Source organism: Callithrix jacchus, chromosome 21 (genome assembly GCF_049354715.1).
Source record: "Callithrix jacchus isolate 240 chromosome 21, calJac240_pri, whole genome shotgun sequence".
Classification (NCBI taxonomy): Eukaryota; Metazoa; Chordata; class Mammalia; order Primates; family Cebidae; genus Callithrix; species Callithrix jacchus.
This window is the reverse complement of record NC_133522.1, coordinates 5,893,213-5,913,994: the sequence shown is the minus strand read 5'-3', so window position 1 is coordinate 5,913,994 and position 20,782 is coordinate 5,893,213.

Here is a 20,782-nt window from a genome sequence, read left to right as displayed (position 1 = left end):
ATTCCTCATCTGGGAAATGAATTCCCTAATCCACACCTACTTTGCAGAGCCTTTGTCAGGATCAAATGGGATAATGAATGTGGAGGTGTTTTTAGAAGGGCTGAATTCTACATGCATGTCAGGTATTATTACAGAAGGTTAGTTCACAGCTGGAAATGGAAGGACTCTGCCTCCAAAAATTGCAGTGAAGAGAGTGGCTCTTGAATTAAACAGTGACTCGTTTTTTTTTTTCTTTTAAGACAGAATTTTGCTCTTGTTGCCCAGGCTGGAGAGCAACGGCACGATCTCGGCTGACCGCAACCTCTGCCTCCCGGGTTTAAGCGATTCTCCTGCCTCAGCCTCCACAGTAGCTGGGATTACAGGCATGTGCTACCACACCCCGCTAATTTTATGTTTTTAGTAGAGATGGGGTTTCTCCATGTTGGTCAGGCTGATCTCCATCACCCAACCTCAGGTGATCTTCCCACCTCTGCCTCCCAAAGTGCTGGAATTACAGGCATGAGCCACCATGCCCAGCCAAACAGTGACTCTCTACATAGCTTCTTACATAGCTTCTTTGAGCACATTCTCTTTACATGGAGCTGTGAAGTCAGGAATAGTCATGGAATAGGGTGAGAGATCCGTGAAACATGGTGGGAGAGAGGGAAGCAGAGGCAAGAGACATGAATTGGCAGTTGTTACGAATTCACAGCATTGTCCTTGTCATATTCAATCAGGTGGGCTTAGAGCCCCTGCTTCCTGCATCCTGTGCACTGTGCATCCTGAATGCTGAAGAGTTGTGCAACAAGAGTCAACGTTTGTGCAGTCAATATTTTAGAAACCCTACTGCACATCAGAGTCAACTGGAGAGCCTGCTAAAGATTCAAGCATATCACCCTTCTATTTGTATTTACTAGATACAGATGTCACCTAAGATTTTGAATGATTTGAGTCCCCAGAAGTTCTGTATGGGTCTGCACTAAAGCACCATTTCTCAGGAATATGACCTCTGGAACAATTTAATGGAAATTATCTTTTTTCTTTTTTTACTTGTTTAAATTTCTAATTTCTGAGGCTGAGCACAGACCATTGAATTAGAGTCTCCGAATGGTGGGTCCTGGAGTCTGTAATTTAACAGCTATCCCAAGAGCTTGTAATTCATACTTAATTTTGGCAACTAAGACTAGTGGGCAAGGTCAGTGCAAAGGCAAATTCTGCACCTGCTCTCACCCCCTGCAATTCTCTCACTCTGCATCTCATTTCATTGCATTCTAAAAATAAATGTTAACCTTGCTGTAAACCAAAATTAAAGACAACTAAGTTTAAAGTGAAAGTCCACTAATAAGTAAATAACAGTGTTGATATTTCTAAGCTTTGCCTAGCTCTCTCCTGGCTTCCTCCATAGGCACTTCTGAAGCTGGCATTATTCTTCCATATTTTGGGATTTGTTTTACTTAAAATAAGCTGCCACTTTTAGGTGTGCGGCTCATGCAGTTTCTTTAACTTAGAATGTTCCATTAACTCATTTTTCTGGTTAATTCCTACTCATCATTCCAGGTTCATCTTATTGCCATCTCTAAGGAACATTTTGTAATCTCTGAAAGGTTATTCACAGGTTATTCACTGCCTTATATATAGAATCCAGAACGCTTTCTGTGACATATACCAAACATTTATATTATAAATGTTTCTTCACTTGTCTTAGTCTCGCTAAGTTTCATAGATCAGGTTCAACAAACTTTTTCTGTGATGTGCAGATAGCACTCACTTTTGGCTTGCAGATGATTAGGTTTCCTTCATAACTATTCATTCTGTTCTTGCAGCATGAAAGCAGCAATAGACAACAAGCACAACGATTTTCTGATAAACCTTTACTTACAAAATCAGTCAGTGCGAGATGAGCCTTAGTTCGGTGCGTGGGTCTTAGTTGGTTGACCTCTGCACTAGACTGTTAGCCAAATATGACCACTCTCATTTACCATTTTAGCCCGTCCATTAGTGAACAGTTCCCGTCCATTAGTGAGCACGCCACACAGATTCATTGCATTTAACGTGCATTTTGTGTAGAATCTGGTTCAGCTGCTAATAAACAAACAAAGTGGTTTAAATAAGGTAAAACCTTGTTTCTCTATTACATAAAAGAATTTTGGAGGTAGGGCAGGCAAGATTGAGAAAAAGGCTTTAGTGTTCTCAGTGTTTTCAATCATGGGCTCCTGTTGATATACATGCTCTCCCATTCTTGCCATGTGGCTTTCATTCTCAAAAGAACTTCATTCATGCAGAAATGAAGAATGGAGGAAGTACATTTAAGATGACTTCCTGGAAGTCTGACATACGTCCAAGTACATGAAATTGTCCAGGAGTTAGTTCGTGGCTATATTTATCTTTAAGAGAGGATAGGAAAAGTAGATGTTTAGCAAGGAGCACTGTAATCAGCTAAAATTTGAGGCCCAATCACAAAGGAAAAAGAGAAAATATAGATGTCGGTGTTCAACATGCATATTAACGCCAGATTTTGGTTGTTGCTTGGTACCTAGTTCCACTATTATGTCTACGTGTCAGTAAACAAAGCCCAAATGTTTATCTACCCCCGAAGGGTAGATGTTTTCATAAACAGAAAAGAGACTCCAGCAGTTTTGGTTTTCGTTTTGTTTCTGAGTGTCACCGGAAGTTCATAAGTGAGTGACCTTCCTAAAAATCGTATTTCGTGATTAATGTGCTCATAATTAGTCTCTTGTTCTGCACTTCAGGAAAACTGATCATGTTTGCGTTTGGCCAGCCCCACCCACAGTTCCTAAAGCAACCATGCCTGTGCATGAAAGGCAGCCTGAAACATGCATAATTACAAGTGTTTACATCTGCTTCCAATCTCTAAACCAGAACACAGAATTACTCTTGTATTGGGGCTTGCACAGTGGTTCATTTGTTTATTTACTTTTTGGTTCTTGAATTAAATGTAAACACACACAATGGCAACAATGTTATAATATCTGACATCTGTCACATGTTGAGGTTAGCGTACAGGAAGAGATTTGGGTTTCCTTTATGAAGAGTGGATATTTGATCTTGACCAGAAGAATTCTGGGATTGTAGACTTAAAAAACAGAAACTTGTTAAACTTACTTGTTTTCTATTAACAAGTCCCTTTTTCTTCTCTTATTCATACTGTACTTGAACAAATGGAACAATATGCTTCTCTCTGTCTCTGTATTTCTGTATGTTCTTTCTAGACTGACTGTGCCTCTCCCTTCTTTCTCTATTTACCTATCTACCTACCTACCTGTTTTTAGACACAGACCTTAGTAAGTAAGTGAAGAATTATAAATCTGATGTACTTTAGATATTGTTTCAGTATTCAAGATTTACAGGACATTAATTATTCCCTTATTTGATAATAGAAGCATTTTAAGCTTTCTACCTCTTAGCTCACCAATTGTATTAATGTGACCACGTGTAATTTTAGAGAGTGAAGACATTAGAATATTGTTCTTATTTAAGTTACTAGTGCCTTTTTTTTTCCTTGTTTTTCTCTTGTTGCCCAGGCTGGAGTATAGTGGTGCAATCTCAGCTCACTGCAACCTCCACCTCCTGGGTTCAATCGATTCTCCTGCCTCAGCCTCCCTAGTAGCTGGGATTTCAGGTGTAGGCCACCACACCCAGCTACCCATGCTTATTTAAAAAAAAAAAACAACTAGTATATTCAAATGAAAGTACCCATTTCTATAATCTTTATTCTCGTGTTTATTTTTATTCCTCTTCCATTCCCTTACATTTTACATTTTATTAATAAATAAAGCATTGACCTTTATTGTGGGAAGGTATTTCAGAACTATCAGTGGTCCTCTAACTTTAGGATACAGAATAATCACACGTGCAAACTCATGAAAATACAGATCCCACGTCTTTGTTTCTAGGGATTCTGATCAAGTAGATGGAAAATGTGACTAAAAAGATCTGTACTTTAAAATATGCATTGGTCTGTGGCTTATGCTTTTATAATAATGTAACAGGTATGTTTTAGGTATGTTTTCCTGCTTCTGTTTATATCATTTTTAAATGTGAAGCATAGTTTAGAAATGTGTGTGAATGTGTATATGTTTCTGCCATAGTGATTTTTGGAGGTATTTTCTTTCCTCTCTTCTAGATTAGCAACTTTATTTTCTGGGGCTGCTGCTCTGAAGTGTCTCCTCCCCACGTACCTTCCTCCCCAGCTCCCAGTGGACTTAATTTATACCTGGCACTGTCAATGTGAAGGTTCTTTCAGCAGGACCACTTCACGTTCGCCACCTAGAAGTACCTGGTACAATTCGGATAATGGCAGAATGTAGTGATGTGGGCTGGCTTTTCACTGTTCTGGTTTTGCTATTTCCCAATTCATCCCATTGTCCTTCTTATTCTTCCTGCATAGCATGTGTATATGTTCTTGTCTAACTTGAAATTTAATACCTATGGAAAACGATATGTTTTTAGATTCTAATAGCTTTTGAGCCAGGTGGGTTTTGTTTGTTTGTTCGTTTTTGTTTGCTTGTTTTTTGAGACAGGGTCTTTCTCTGTTGCCCAGGCTGGAGTGCAGTGGTGAAATCTTTGCTCACTGCGACCTCTGCTTCTGAGTTCAAGTGATCCTCCTGATTCAGCCTCCCTAGTAGCTGCGATTACAGGCATCTGCCACTGCCCTGGCTAACTTTTGTATTTTTAGTAGAGACAGGGTTTCATAATGTTAGCCAGGCTGGTCTTGAACTCCTGACCTCAGGTGATTCCCGCCTGGTCCTCCCAAAGTGCTAGGATTACAGGCTTGAACCACCGCACTTAGCCCACTATTGTATAAAAATAAGCCAAAAAAATATTTTGTTAATTGTAACTTATTTTATTTTTATCTTCTTGAAAATTATATGGATTTTTTTAAGAATTAAAATTTGAGGATTAAGCCTTTTTAGGGATTAGTTGGCGAGGCATTTCAGAATTATTGACAGTCCGGGAATATTGAGAATTGCCTCTACACATGCAATGAAATCTGGATAAATGTTAGTGGACGCTTCTTCCTGGTTGTCTATCTTTAGCATTGGTAATAGCAGAGGGTTGTAAGAAATGGCACTTTTCAACATTAAGAATATTCTCAAGAAAACGGTATAACACGGTACAGAGCGTTCTCGAAGTGTGCTTAGAACAGTCAACCGAGTTGCTATTGTCTTCTCTGTAAGTGTCAGGCACAGGAGTGGGCGATGCTCCCATTTGTTCAGGAGATGAAATATCTAGAACCAGTTCCACACTGGTGATACTTGACCAGCAACCTGGAATAAGAACCAGAGCAATAATTTATTTCTATTGACAAAGGCAGACGGACTCTGACACTTCTTAACTCAATTCCTGGGCCACTGTTTCTAGGACTGGACTATGAAATAGGGTTTCCAGATGATGTAAACAGAAGCAGCAAGCATATAACTTTTTTTCTCTATTTACATGCTTGTATGCATATAGTCAATATGAGAAACTTATGGCTGGCTGGCCATTAGTTTGCATGATATTTAAAATAATATTCTATAGAGCCCCTATTTTAAGAAATTATGTTTTTATTTGAAGTAAGGCAAAGGTTAATTAAAAATATATATTTATATTACTTTCTATCAAATGAATGTTAACCTATATCATGTCATCCACACATTTCTTCCTTTATTATTATTTTTTAGTACATGCATTTTAAGACAGAATGGAGACAAGATAATTAATCACTTTTCATAAGTTTGAGGAAAAAGTCCACTTATCAAGAGCTACTAGTTATTCAAGGGAAATGACATGCTGTATGAATTAATATCTTCATCATGAAGTAAATATAAGGGAAAATATTTTTCCAAAAGGCTGAATTTCAGCACAGAATCACCTCTTAAAGAGGAGTATGTCACAATTATTCAAATCAAAGTGTTCAGAATAATTTGGTAGTATTCTGAAGAAAAGTACTTTTGCAGATATGAGAAAAGCAAGCTCTATGCTTTAAAGTTAACCCTAAAGTTTACAAAGCCTATAAAGCTGAATGCTGATGATGACAGAAGTGCAACCATTTTTAAAAAAGACAAGCTATCGGGTAAGACATGTTCCATCAAGTCTCCTTCCCCCCCACGGAAAAATAAAATAAAATAAGAGGCCTCCATCATTTTCTACCAAGGAAATCATTCCACTTTTGACCATTGCCCACTCTTTCACATCTATTTTTCATAATTGTTTATTCCTTTGCTGCTTTTACCTTTATTTGCAGTAATTCTTCCTTATTCAGGGACTAAAGTTAACCTTTGCAGAAATAAGCCTATTTTCTGTTTAGCTTGTTTGTTGCTTTAAAGGTGATACAAAGTAATTAGTTCTTTTTGTGTTAAATTTGTTGAATGAATCGTCTACAAGTAAGAGTTTCTATTTTTTGGTATTTGTTATTTGATTTATCACCTGCATGTGGTCTTCAACATTTTGCCAAAACTTCTTTTAAAAAGTCAATGTCACCCAATTTCCAAATGTAGTAACTGTCTTTGAGTCCTTATTTGTGTCACCTCGATGTTGATGCAACTCCATTCTCTTTAAATATTTATTTTTCTGGGTTGCACTGGCTAGAGCTCTCTTCTAGGTCTCTCGGCATATAACTTCTCAGGTGTCAAATTCCTTCCTTCATTTTTCAAATAGAGTTGATCTCTACCTTACCTGGCCCTAATATCCTCTCCTTTTCAAATTCATGGCAACAGCTAACGCCTATTTTTGGTTCAACCACAAATCTGTCTATGCAGTTCCAATCAAAGTGAGTCATATTCTCATATTTTCATCTGCACGGTGTCATCCATCAACTTCTATGTAGGAGAGCGAATTCAAGATGTCCCTGATGGCGCTAGCTATACATGTTCCTTACAATCACCTACATTACCATGTTACAAGTTCAAAAGTTCTATTAAAAAAAAAACTTCAAGTGTCCCAATGTATATAAATGCAATGTGTATGAAATTGGATTCCCAATTTTTCTATCTACAAAATACATTTTATCAATATTAGGAATTTATTCCTTTCTCTGTTGAAATTTAACTTTAAAAATTTGTTTTTTATCCTTAGAAACTAACACAGGAACCAAAAAAAAAAAAAAAACAAATACTTCATGTTCTCCTTTGTATTTGGGAGTTCATAACGAGAGCACATGAACAGAAAAAGGGGAAAACAGGCACTGGGGCCTCCATGAGGATGGAGGTTGGGAGAGGAAGAGGTAGAGGGAAAAAGAACTATTGGGTACTAAGCTTTGTACCTGGGTGACAATATGTCTACAGCTGAGTCACAGGTTTGTATAACAAGCTGCGCAGGCACCCCTGAACCTAACATAAAAGTTAAAATATCTTTCTAAAGAAGCTCACCGCAGTGTGTATATGGCCCCCGAAACATGATTAGTCTTGAAACTCATGAGTTTTTCTCCCTAAACTATTCTAAAGGACTCACGACAGTAACCACTACTAATTATACTGCTGAATTCTTTCCGGATGTTACTTGAAACTAAATGACTTAATCTTGGGGAAATGTTTGCATGACATAAATGCAAGCAAAAAAAAAAGCTTATAAATTAGAAATTTGTCCATGAGGAGATCTCTACTGGAAGATTTAATTTTGTATATGCTTTCCTTTCCTCAGAAGGAGAAATGCAATGTAACTGATGTGAATATTTCCCTTTCTGCTTTTTTTATTTTCCTTTATACTCAAATTTCACTTTTGTCTACATCGATTCTGATCTAAGGAGTAGCAAACAGATCATGCCCCTTGGAAACGTATTTAGTTCACATTTCTTGAATCTGAAAGCTCATCTGCTTCTAGTCGTAGCTGTAACAACAACTGAGACCTAGACCAGCCGTAACAGCAGACAGGTGGTCACCACCGTCTCTGCGTATCTGGATGCTGCACCAAATTGATTTTCCCTTTGATAACATAAATTTGGTTTGACCTTTAACAGACTTGGTCTGATTTTGACATATCTTGGCCTCTGCTGTCATTATGGTAAAACTTGAGAGCTTTTTATTAGTCAATAGACACACTGTGTTTTCCTAGTATAACATTTATTTCATTTAAAAAAGCCTCCAATTTTTAATATATTATCTTCTTCATGGTAGGTAGAGTGCCTTCCTTTATTCTTCCCAGCCTTGCAGCTGATTTCACAGTCCTCATGCCCAAGGGTTATGCTACCTAGGAATCTGGAGAGCCAAAACATCATCTCTTTCTTCTCCAGGGAAGGGTTTCAGTATTTTTAGATAAAGAAGTTTGAGACAGAGTTCTTAAAAACAATTTATACCTCCTTCAGCCATCATTTATCTAAGTATTTCAGAAAAAGTAACTTATTTCGCTCTCTGCTGACCCTGCTGCATGCTCCAGGATTTTGTAGCATTCTGCTGAAAACTCAAAAACTTAATTTCATTTCTGTATAATGAAATTTACAAACCAGCGTTCACTATGGAAAGTTCGTGCTCATCTGTGACCGTCAGATTGCTAAGAGTGTCATGGCCATTGTCTCTAAATCAGTTCATTCCAGCTTCAAAAGTTATAATATGTAGTATGTGAGTCCTTAATCATAGCTTCATGAGAATTCCCATCAGTTTGGAAAATTTTCAAATATTACCAATATAAATTGTTCTGTAACACCAGGATATAAGAAATATGACTTAAAATGAGGAGAGGGTTTAAATGAAAGAAATATTTCTAATCTTCTACTCCCTGACTTAAAGAACATAAAACGCTAGTTATTTGGGAGAATCCTTTCCCTTACTTTGTTTAAGAAAAGTCGTATGAATTTAAAGATGCCCCTTCTCGTAAAGCCCACATTACTCTTTCTCCCCACAATGGACTAAATGAGCAGGTGATACCCTATTGAAAAGCTGTGTTTAGGATTTCAAGTGGTACCTGCCTAATGGCAAAGGCAGCTACAGCCCCAGGCAGAGTTAAGAGTGGAGGGGAAGATGACTTGGTGTGGGGAATGGATTGCAACTTAGGGAAGCAACGTGTGATAAAAATACAGAGGGTTTCTATGCCTATCATTGTGGAAAACACCTGGAAGAAACTGAGTCCTGGGGTTTTTCTGTAGCCATTTCTGTAATAAAATCAGCACAATATAATCAAAAACTGCTTAAACCAATAGCGTAAGAAAACAGATTACCTTGAAGAATATCACTCTTCACAAAACTGCCAACTAGAAACCTGGAAAAAAATCTCATCCCAAAACCACCCAACAATTTGACCTGATTTCTGTATTGTCAGTACTTTATGTGTGGTGCTTTGAAGGAGTAACAATTTTTTAAAAATATATTTACCTTCAAGTAAGCAAATAGCTGAAAATTGTAGGTGATATTGTTCAAGGATGCTATCTCCATTGAGCAATAAAAGTTTTATATTTCCTATTGGGCTGGTATGAACTCTTTCGCTAAGACCCCTAACTCCTGTTTATTAGAATCCTATATTGTAGAGCTCCCAGAAGATGTCTGCAGTATTGCCCTCAGTCTTTTGGGAACCTCATCAGTGAGGCTCATATCAACAAACTCACATGGGTAGACCAGAACGCTCTGTCCCAAGTATACTTTATATTTCTGCATCATATGTTGTCCTGGCATCTGATTTGAGGAGTCAAGATCCAGGCCAAAATTCCATATGTTCTTACCAGCCTAACCATAGGCAATGATAAGACTTTGCCTGACAGGCCTCAGGGTGTGGGGAAGCTGACCTCCTTACACCAGACGTATACGTGGTCAGTAGGTTGCAGTTATCTGAAGGAAACTGCGATTTTAAGAACTCATATCCCCATGAGCCAGCCATGCTCAGATGCACGTCCTCCAGATCCTGCATTCCTGCCTTCCTCAGGTGACTCTGTTTAGAGGCATTTGCATCAGGAGGTGTGGTGGCTAATACTGAGTGTCAACTTGATTGGATTGAAGGATGCAAAGTACTGTTCCTGGGTGTGTCTGTGAATATGTTGCCGAAGGAGATTAACATGGAGTCAGTGGACCAGGAAAGCAGACCCATCCTCAATCTGGGTGGGCACCATCTAACCAGCTGCCAGTGGGGCCAGAATGAAAGCAGGCAGAAGAACATGGAAAGGCTAGACTGGCTTAGTCTTCCAGCCTACATCTTTCTCCTGTGCTGGATGCTTCCTGCTCTTGAAAATCAGACTCCAGGTTCTTCTGCTTTTACTCCCGGACCTTCAACTACAGACTGAAGGCTGCACTGCTGGCTTCCCTACTGTTGAGATTTTGGGACTCGGACTGGCTTCCTTAATCCTCAGGTTGAAGATGACATATTGTGAGATTCCCCTTGCCATTGTGTGAGTAAAAACGCCCTAATAAACTCCCTTTTTTTTTTTTTTGAGACGATGTTTCACTCTTGTTACCCAGGCTGGAGTGCAATGGCACGATCTCGGCTCACCACAACCTCCGCCTCCTGGGTTCAGGCAATTCTCCTGCCTCAGCCTCCTGAGTAGCTGGGATTACAGGCACGTGCCACCATGCCCAGCTAATTTTTTGTATTTTTAGTAGAGACGGGGTCTCACCATGTTGACCAGGACGGTCTCGATCTCTTGACCTCGTGATCCACCCGCCTTGGCCTCCCAAAGTGCTGGGATTACAGGCGTGAGCCACCGCGCCCATCCATCCTATTAATTCTGTCCCTCTAGAGAGCCCTAATACAGGAGGCCGTAACGAAGTCACTTTTATTCCATGTAGAACTTCTTCACTCCTAACATTCCCCCTCCTTTCTCCTAACGCTTTGAGTCAAAGCCTTTTGTTCAGATATCCTCAACATTGACAAGATCTCCCACCTATGCTGATATACCCAATCTTTACCTGTGCCTTTCTGTAAAAACAAAATAGAGCATTAGAAAGCTGGTGCCTATTTTTGCCTCTTGCTGATACTATCTCAGTAAGTTAAATTCTTAATTATTTCCTTCAGTTTGGCTTGTCCTACTTGACAACCTAGAAAGCTGGAAGGCTGGACAGTCTGGTGAAGCACACAGGTCTTTTTCCCAGACACTGTTGAGGATTAACAAGGTAGCTGGGGAAAATTAATTGGAGGCAGGGTATGGGATTGGGGAATGTTCCGTCTCTTTATCCTGCTCATGGTTAACATATCAAATCAAGTTCTAATCTATACTAAGTTTGGCCAACTGCTCACAATATAATTATTATAGGATGTCTGTATTCGTATATTCTTTCTTGAGAATTATCAGGCCTCTCTCATTGAATATCTCTGATGAAAGTCAGCCAGTCTTCATGTTGTGGTTTACAAGGTATAAGCAGCTAAAAGGAGAGAATGTGCAGAATATCCTCCAACTGGCACGAGTGAGCTGGAGCAATTTTTCTCCAGTGTTGTGGCTGACACTCTTAAGCTGAGGCTGACAGATGGAACCCAGAGAAAGGTATTTGGAAAGGAACAGGAGAGATAAGCACATTCTTCAGGGTTTCCATGTATTAGATAAAAAAAACAGCACATGGTTGGCTACTCAGACGCCCGATGCAGTTCTGCAAGCCATCGTATTCACCTGCAGAGGACCCTTTACAATCCAGATTCTCAAAGACAGATGCATATTGTCAGGACAGGTGTGTACTTCCTAACTCCAAGGCTTTATTCAAATAGACATTTCCCAAATTTAATAAGCATACATAGATAAATTACATGAGACCTTATTAAAATGCAGATTCTGATTCAGTAGATGGGATTATGAAACTTTGTATTTCTAAGAAGCTCTCAGAAGTGGTGTCACTCTGCTGATTTGTGCACCACACTTTGAGTAAGAAGTCAGTAGACTGTAATGAAAAGGCACCCTGTGGACTTGTGCACTGTACCACCTGCAAAAATATTTACAGTGGCCCAGCCATCTGCACTCAAGACACCAGAAACCATGTGACTTCTTATATTTTTATAAATTTATTTTAACCACCAAAGCAAACAAACAAACAAAAACCCCCAAACCAAAATGTCTATCCCTCTCCCACCATATTCTTCCTACCACTCTCCCCTTTCCAGAAAACAGCTCTTTGCTAGCCTGAATTACTATTTTTACTCAGTGGAGAAATCAAGAGAGTTTTTTTTTTTCTTGATTGTATGTGATAGTGAAACCATTTTCTCTTTGCACTGGACTTCAGTTCTTCCATTTACTTAATTGCTGTAGTTGATCAAGAGGATTACTCACCATCACTGAAATAGGGTCAGGTGACTTTGCTCTGAATAAACATCTATTATTTTGAAGATTGTTCAGTGTTTTTCACTCTGTTCTCTGTGGACAGTAAGAATCAGACATATTTCCTTGCATGAAAAAGATTCCAGTGTCCAATTCTAACTGCTTCATATAAGTAGAACTTTATGTAAAGCCTCTCATCAGTACACATGTCCTAAGGATTACAGCTCACACTTAATAGAAGACCACAAGTTACTTGTTGTCTTGCTTAATTTGTTTTGTGCTGCTGTGACAAAATGCCATAAACTGGGTATCTTGTAAACACCATAAAATGTTTTTCTCACAGTTCTGAATTCCGTGAAGTCCAAAATCAAGGCAGACTTTGTATCTGGAGAAGGAATACTTTCTGGCTCAAAGACAGCGCCATTCTGCTGTCTCCTCACACAATGGAAAGAGTGAGGGGTCTCTCTCAGGCCTCATTCATAAGAGCACTCACCAATCCCATTTATGAGGGGCTCTTCCTCAACCTAATTTCCTCCCAAAGGCCCCACCTTAATACCATCTTCTTGGGGGTGAGTATTTCAACATATAAATTTTGAAGGAAAACAAAATTTTAGACTATAGCATTCACTTTGTGACATGACATGACACATATAATATGAAGGCTTGCTTCAAACCTTTTGGTGGCTGCCTACACAGCTCTTCATTCTTGCCTGGCATAAAGCACAGTTTTTAGTGTTCAGCTCTAATTATCTGCAACTCATAGCCATGGAAAGTGCAAGACATAAAATAGTTCCAAAGCTAGAGAGAATCGAATTTACATGAATCACAGAGCAGAAATGCCCTCAGCTATATTGGAGTAAGAAGAATCATATGTACTCTCCAGGATTACACAATTAAAAACATGGACTATATATGTAAAATTGATTTGCATATAGTAGACAATAGGAGGAATAGGTCAGCCATCTAAGAAGGAACAAAACTAAGCCACATGAGCCCTAGGACTGCCCAGTAGTAGCAATAGAGTTGAGTATCTGAAGAGGCCAAAGATAAAAAATTTAAAAAATAAAGGACCAAAGAGAAGATAGATGCACAGAGAGAACTCTGGAGATGTGGAACAGATTCTCCTTGTATTACCAGCTGAGTCGTGATCAGCAAATTCCTGCAAGGAAACCATATCAGGCTGGAGAAAAGAAAAGAGGAGGCAGAATAACTACCAAGACTCAAATAATATTGGCAATAGAACACATTTCCTAGAGCAAAAGAGACTGCAAGGAGCCTCAGGTGGAGTATGCAGGAAATTATTGCCTGTGTAGTGGGGCCAAATTAATCTAAAGGTAACTTCAGTCCTGCCTAAAACAGCTTCTAAATGAACCTCAGAAGAATCATACTATATTCAACTAATATGACTGTCTCTTATAAGAAAGATGAAAATTATTTAAAGGAGTACAAAGAAAAATCTATCACAAGAATATATAATTTTCCAATAATTATCAGTCATTTAAAGAATCAGGAGTGTCTAACTCACATGACAAAATTCAATCAATAGAAACAGACTCAGAAATGATACATGTGGGAAAATTACCGGACAGCGACGTTAAAACAGCTGCTGCAAACATACAGCCTCTTTCCAAAAAGTTAAAAGAACAGCATGAATACATTAATCTTTTGGAGATATGGAATACATAAAAAAGAGCCAAATCAAAATTGCAGCAATGGAAAATACAAAGTCTCGGATGACAAGGACACTGGATGGTATCAAGACCAGAAGAAATACGATTGCACAAAATGTTAGTGACCTTGAAGGCACAGATATAAAATCTACCTAATAGAACACAGAGGGAAAAAAGCTGAAAAATAATGAAAAATATATCAGTGAGTTCTAGCACAAAGTCAGTCAGTCCAATACATGTAAGTCCATTAAGGAAGGGAGAAGAGAAATAAATAATTTTATAAAGGTTGAAAAATTTACAGATTTTATAAAATATTAAATTTACCTTTTCAAGAATTTTATATACCTTAAACAGAAAAAAAATAGGAAACTACTTTAAGACATTTTGTAATCGAATCTCTTAAATCAGCGTCGAAGACAAAAATCAGAAAACCAGAGCAAACCAATGAACCAACAACAACAAGAAGAAAATAACAAAAGCCACGTTCTACACACGAAAAATAGATCATTGTCTTAACAGACTTCCTATTAAAAATAATGTCAGAAATGAAGTTAGAGAAATATCTCTAAAATTAAAAAAAAATGTTGGTTGAAAAATTCAAAGCTTAAGGAATAAGAAAAAACTTCAAATTTTCCAGCCAGAATGGTTGAACTAATTTACACTCCCACCAACAGTGTAAAAGTGTTCCTTTTTCTCCACATCCTCTCCAGCATCTGTTGTCTCCAGATTTTTTAATGATCGCCATTCTAACTGGCATGAGATGGTATCTCAATGTGGTTTTGATTTGCATCTCTCTAATGACCAGTGACGATGAGCAAGGCCTTAGAAATAGAAATTCCATTTGACCCAGCAATCCCATTACTGGGTATATATCCAAAAGACTATAAATCGTTCTACTATAAGGACACATGTACACGAATGTTCATTGCAGCACTGTTTACAATAGCAAAGACCTGGAATCAACCAAAATGCCCATTGATAATAGACTGGATTGGAAAAATGTGGCACATATACACCATGGAATATTATGCAGCAATCAGAAATGATGAGTTCGTGTCGTTTGTAGGGACATGGATGAATCTGGAAAACATCATCCTCAGCAAACTGACACAAGAACAGAAAATGAAACACCGCATATTCTCACTCATAGGCGGGTGATGAAAAATGAGAACACATGGACACAGAAAGGGGAGTACTAAACACTGGGGTCTATTGGGGGGAAAACGGGAGGGCCAGTGGGAGGGGGAGGTGGGGAGGGATAGCCTGGGGAGAAATGCCAAATGTGGGTGAGGGGGAGAAGGAAAGAAAAGCACACTGCCATGTGTGTTCCTACGCAACTGTCTTGCATGCTCTGCTCATGTACCCCAAAACCTAAAATCCAATAAAAAACTTAAAAAAAAAATTTCCAGCCAGAAAAACTATCTTTCAGAAATAAAAGCTAAGTAAGGACTCAGTCATAGCAGCATTCATCACTTGCTAACTGAAGGGCCCTTGGACCCAGAATAACCGGCAGCAATATCCAGGTACGACATCAAGGGCCTTGGGTGAGTCTCTGAGACTTGCCGGCTTCAGGTGAGACTCAGCACATTATCAGCTGTGGTGGCTGTGGGGCAAAACTCCTTCTGCTTAAGAAAAGCAGAGGAAAAAGTAAACAGGGACTTGATCTTGCACTTTAGATACAGCAGTAGAGCGCCAAGTGGCCTACTGGCATCCCCAGTTATAGGGCTTTACTCTTGAACAGTGCTTCTGGACCTGCCTGAGTGAGAAGGGAGCCCACTGCCCTGAACGGCAAATCCCAGGTGAGGCAGCATTCAACACAGCTGACTTAAGAGCCACTGGACCTTAAAGAAACATTGGCAGTAGTCTGGCAATATTTCTTGTGGCCAAAAGTGGTGGCTCCTCTGCCTTTGGAAAAGGGAGGGAAGAGTGTGAAGAACTGTATCTTGTGGGTTTTTTTCTGATTAAAATACTCTCTTTAGCATTTCTCGAAAAACAGGTATGGTGTTGATGAAAATAAGAAGGAAATTGAAAAATTTCTGGAAACCAATCAATGATAATGGAAACACAGCATACCAAAACCTATAGGATACAGTAAAAGAAGTACTAGGATCGATGTTTGTAGTAATAAATGCATACATCAAAAAAAAAGAAAAAACTTCAAATAAACAATCTAACATTGCATCATAAGAGACTAGAAAATCAAGAGAAAAATCAAATCCAAAATTAGAAGAAAATAATAATAAAAGACAGAGCAGAAACAAATAATTTAAATAAAAAAGTTCAATGAAACAAAAACTTGGTTTTTTGAAAAGTTAAAAAAATGACAAATCTTAAGGCAGACTGAGAAAAAAAGAGAAGATAGAAATAAATAAAATAAGAAAGAATAAAGGTGACTTACAACTGATACTGTAGAATTTAAAATGATTATTAGTAGGTACTATGAGCAACTATATGGAAATAAATTAGAAAATCTAAAAGAAATGGACAAATTCCTAGACACATACAATCTGCTATGATTAAACAAGGAGAAATCCAAAACCTGAGCAGAATAATAACAAGTAATGAGACTGAAACGTAATAAAAAGTCTTTTCATAAAGAAAAGCCCCAAACCAAAGGCTTCACTTTTGAATTCTACCAAACAAATAAAGAACTAATACAAATCCAACTCAAATTATTTTTAAAAAATAGGTAAATAGGGACTACCTTCCACCTCATTCTAAGAGGCCAGTATTATCAATACCAAAACCAGACAAAGACACAACCATAAAAGAAAACTATAGGATAATATTTTTCATTAATAATGATGCAAAAATACTCAACCAAATACTAGCAAACTGAAATCAACAATACATTAGAAATATTATTCATTTTTAGCAAGTGGGATTTATCCTTGGGATAAATGAAGGATGGTTCAACATAAGCAAATCAATGAGACACATTATGTCAACAGAATGAAGGATAAAATTCAAATGATCAATTGATGCTGAAAAGGCATTTGATAACATTCAACATTTCCACATAAGAAAGACCCTCAAAAACTGGGGATAAGATGAAGATACTTCAAATAATAAAAATCATATACAACAGACTCACAACTAGTATCGTACGGAATGGGGAAAAATTGAAAGCCTTTCCTCTGAGATCTGGAACACAGCAACGATGTCCATTGTCACTACTGTTATTCAACATAGGATTGGAAGTCCTAGCTAGAGCAATCAGATAAAAGAAAGATATAAACGACACACAAATTGGAAAGGAAAAGGTCAAATTATCCTTGTTTGCAGATGAAATGATCTTACATCTATAAAAACCTAGAGACTCCGAAAGAAAACCATTTTGAATGATAAAAAAAGTTGCAAGATACAAAATCAATATACAAATATCAGTAGCATTTCCATATGTCAACAGTGAACAATGAGAAAACAAAACCTTTAAAATAATTCTATTTACAATAGCCATCATAAAATTAAATACCTAATAGTTAGCCAAAGAAGTAAAAGAGCTCTATAATGAAAATTATAAAACACAAATAAAATAAATTGAGAAGAACAGAAAAATAATGGAAAAATATTCCATGTTCATGGGAATTAGTATTGTTAAAATGTTTATATTACACAAAGGAACCCGTGGGTTCAATGATATCTCTACCAAAATACCAATGACATTCCTCCCAAAAATATTAAAAAAAAAATTCTAACATTTCTATGGAAACACACACACACACACACACACACACACACACACACACACACAAAGAATAGTCGAAGTTATCTTGAGAAAAAAGAATGAAACTGGAGAGATCAGATTACCTGACTTCAAATTATGATATAAAGCTATAGTAACCAAAACAGCATGATACTGGCATAAAAAAAATTCATAGATCAGTAGAACAGAATAGGGAACCCACAAATAAATCGATACACATATAGCGAACTCATTTTTGACAATGTTGCCAAGACATACACTGGGAAAACGATCATCTCTGCAGCAAACAGTGGTGGGAAAACTGGATATCCATATGCAGAAAAATAAAACTAGACCCCTATCTCTCGTCACATTCAAAAATCAAATCAATATGGATGAGATACTTTAAGGCCTCAAACTGTGAAATTACTACAGAAAACATTGAGAAAATCTCCAGGACATAGGTCTGGGCAAAAATCTCTTGAGCAATACCTGTGGGGTATTAAATAGAAAACTCTTTCTTGACAAAAACTCTCAGGAAACCAGTTAAAAAAAAAAAGAGAGAGAGAGAGAGAGAGATAACTTCCTCAATAAAACAATTAGAAATAGCTTATAGCTAACTTTATACTCAATGGGAGATCTGATTTTTTTGGCATAAGGATCAAGGAAAGTATATATAATTTCTGACTTCTGTTAAACATATGCGGATATTTTCCAGCGCAGTAAACCAAGAAAAAGAAATAAAACACATTCATATAGAAAAGAAGAAAAACTGTCTTTACTGGCAGACAATATAATAGTGTCTTAGGATCCTCAGGATGTTGCTTTGCTAGCCAGAAACATCTGTGACTGATGGCACCTTTGCATGAGTTTTGTTCAGACCTGCTGGGCTTGTTCCACCTACTTGGCCTGGCAGGCTGCGCTTAGCTTATGTGATGAGCCCACATCTGACACCTGCTAAGAACAAGCCAGGCATGGAAGGCTGAGGGGTGTGTGCGCGAGCAACCATGGGGTCCAGCCACTGTGCACAACCAGACATGCCAGCTGCTATGGTGGTGGGTAGGTAGCTCCAGGCACTGGCACAGGTTCCAGCTCCCTGCAAGCCTGTGGCTGGATCTCATGCACTGCAAGCAGCTTCTGCTGTAGGTACCTGTGTCTAGACGAGGGGAATGCAGTTTTGCATCTATAAACTTGGAGGTGCCAGAAACTGCAGAACCCCAAAGAGGGTGTCCCCTGTCTTGGGGACCCCCTAGGTTTGTTCTCCCCAAAGGGCAGCAGAGCTTTTCTCCTCATTGCCTGCAATATGGCAACCAGTCAGGATGGCATGTGTTTCAGCTCTGTTAGTGTTACAGCTCTTTCAGTCTCACCGTTCAGTGGGTCCCTAGTTCTTGTCTCATGTCCAGGAAGAATGAGGTATGCAGACAGCTGGAGAGTAAGAAAGGCAGATAGCAACTTTTTTGAGTGACAGAATAGCCCTGGGGAGATCCAAAGTGGGTAGTTCCTTTCAGTGCAACTCTGTGGAGAGGAGACCCAAAGTAAGTAGCTCCTATCTGCAGGCAGGTCATTCCAGCCTATCTGCAGGCAGGTCATCCCAATGTGTGTCCACCTATCAGAAGAAAGGAGACCCAGAGTGGGTGGATCTCCTTTCTGCAGGCAGGTTGTCCTGAGGAATGCAGCCCTCAGTAGAGAGGAGACCTAGAGTGAGTAGAGCTCCTTTCTGCAGGCAGGTCGTCTGATGGATTAAGGAGAGCCAAATTGGGTAGTCCCTTCTCACGCAGAGGTCTGACTACCAGCTGTGAGAAGAGACTACCAAATTTGGCTCTCTGGGATTTTTATGGGCTCAGAAGGGTGGAAGTACATACTCAGTGGTCCATGGGTGGCCATGGGCAGGCCCAGAAAAAGCATGTAAGTTCTCACTGAGAGCCGTGGACTCCCCCCTGGAATTGACAAGACTGGTCCTCAGGACTCAGGGTTTAAGGGCGGCTTCACTGGGGACCCACACCTTTCTGCCCAGGAGTCTGTCTGCCTTCTGCTGCCATCAGTCATATTGTCCAGGCTGTTCATGCTGAGGGGTGCCTGTAGGCCCACTCCGAGCTACCCTCAGCCCCTCTTGACCTCTCTCCCATGCTTGTCCATGCCCAAAGCCCAGAGGGAGCCATGGTGGCAGGGATCTGTCATGTCAGCACCACTCTAAGCATATAGACACCAGCTGGGTTGTGACAGTGCCCAGGTTTGGCTTCAACTTTGCAATGAAATTGGAGTGGGGGCTGGCAGCGGAGAGAGGGCAGGCAGCAGGATCAAGCACTTCTGACCCTGATGGTGAGGGGCTTCCCAGGCTCCTGAGAGCATAGGGATACCCTGGGAATGCAGCTATGGTTGGGAGGCTGCAGCTGTGCCCAGGAACATGGGGCTCCTGCCCCACCAATTTGTAAAGAGGTTCCCACCTGTTCCCGACTCTTGCTGGCTTGATGGAATGTGCAGCCCCAGCAATGCCTTCCTGGGAGCAGCTGGCATCTTCTCAGTGACCACTCCAGATGGGCCACTGCTGCCATCAATAGTTTATATAGACACTCCTAAAGATTTTCCAAAAAAGGTAGAGAAAATAATAGGTGTGTTTAGCAAGGTTTCAGAATAAATGTCAATACACAAAAATTGATTTTATTTCTATATGCTAGAAAAAAATTCTAAATTCAAATAAAAATGCAATTTACAGTAGAATAAGGACATAAAATACTTAGTAATAAATCTGGCAAAAGATGTGTAAGACCTGTACACTGCAAATTGCAAAAACGTCACCAAGATAAATTAAGAAGACCTAAGTAAATGGTTAGTAATACCACATTCATGCTTTAGAAAATTCCATATTGTTGAGATTTCTGCTTTTCCAAAATTGACAAACAATTCAATTCAATCACATTCAAAATTCGTCATTTTTCTCTTCTTTTAGAAACTGACATGCTGATTTTAGCACTCATTTGAAAAGGCAAACCAACTAGAATAGCCAAAACTTTGCAAAAGAACAAAATTACATAATATATTAATTATAAACTACACTTATTGTAAAATGAAAATAAATATAACAATTATGAAACTACAGTTATTGTCAAAGAAACTTATTTTAACTCATTATTAAACTACAGTAATTAAGACGACATGATTCTGATGTGAAGACAAACATAAAAATTGATGAAATAGAAGAGGGAATCTGAAAACAGTCCCACACATATCTGTTCAACTGATTTTTAGCAAAATTGCCAAGGCATTCTAATGGAGAAAGTTTAATGTTTT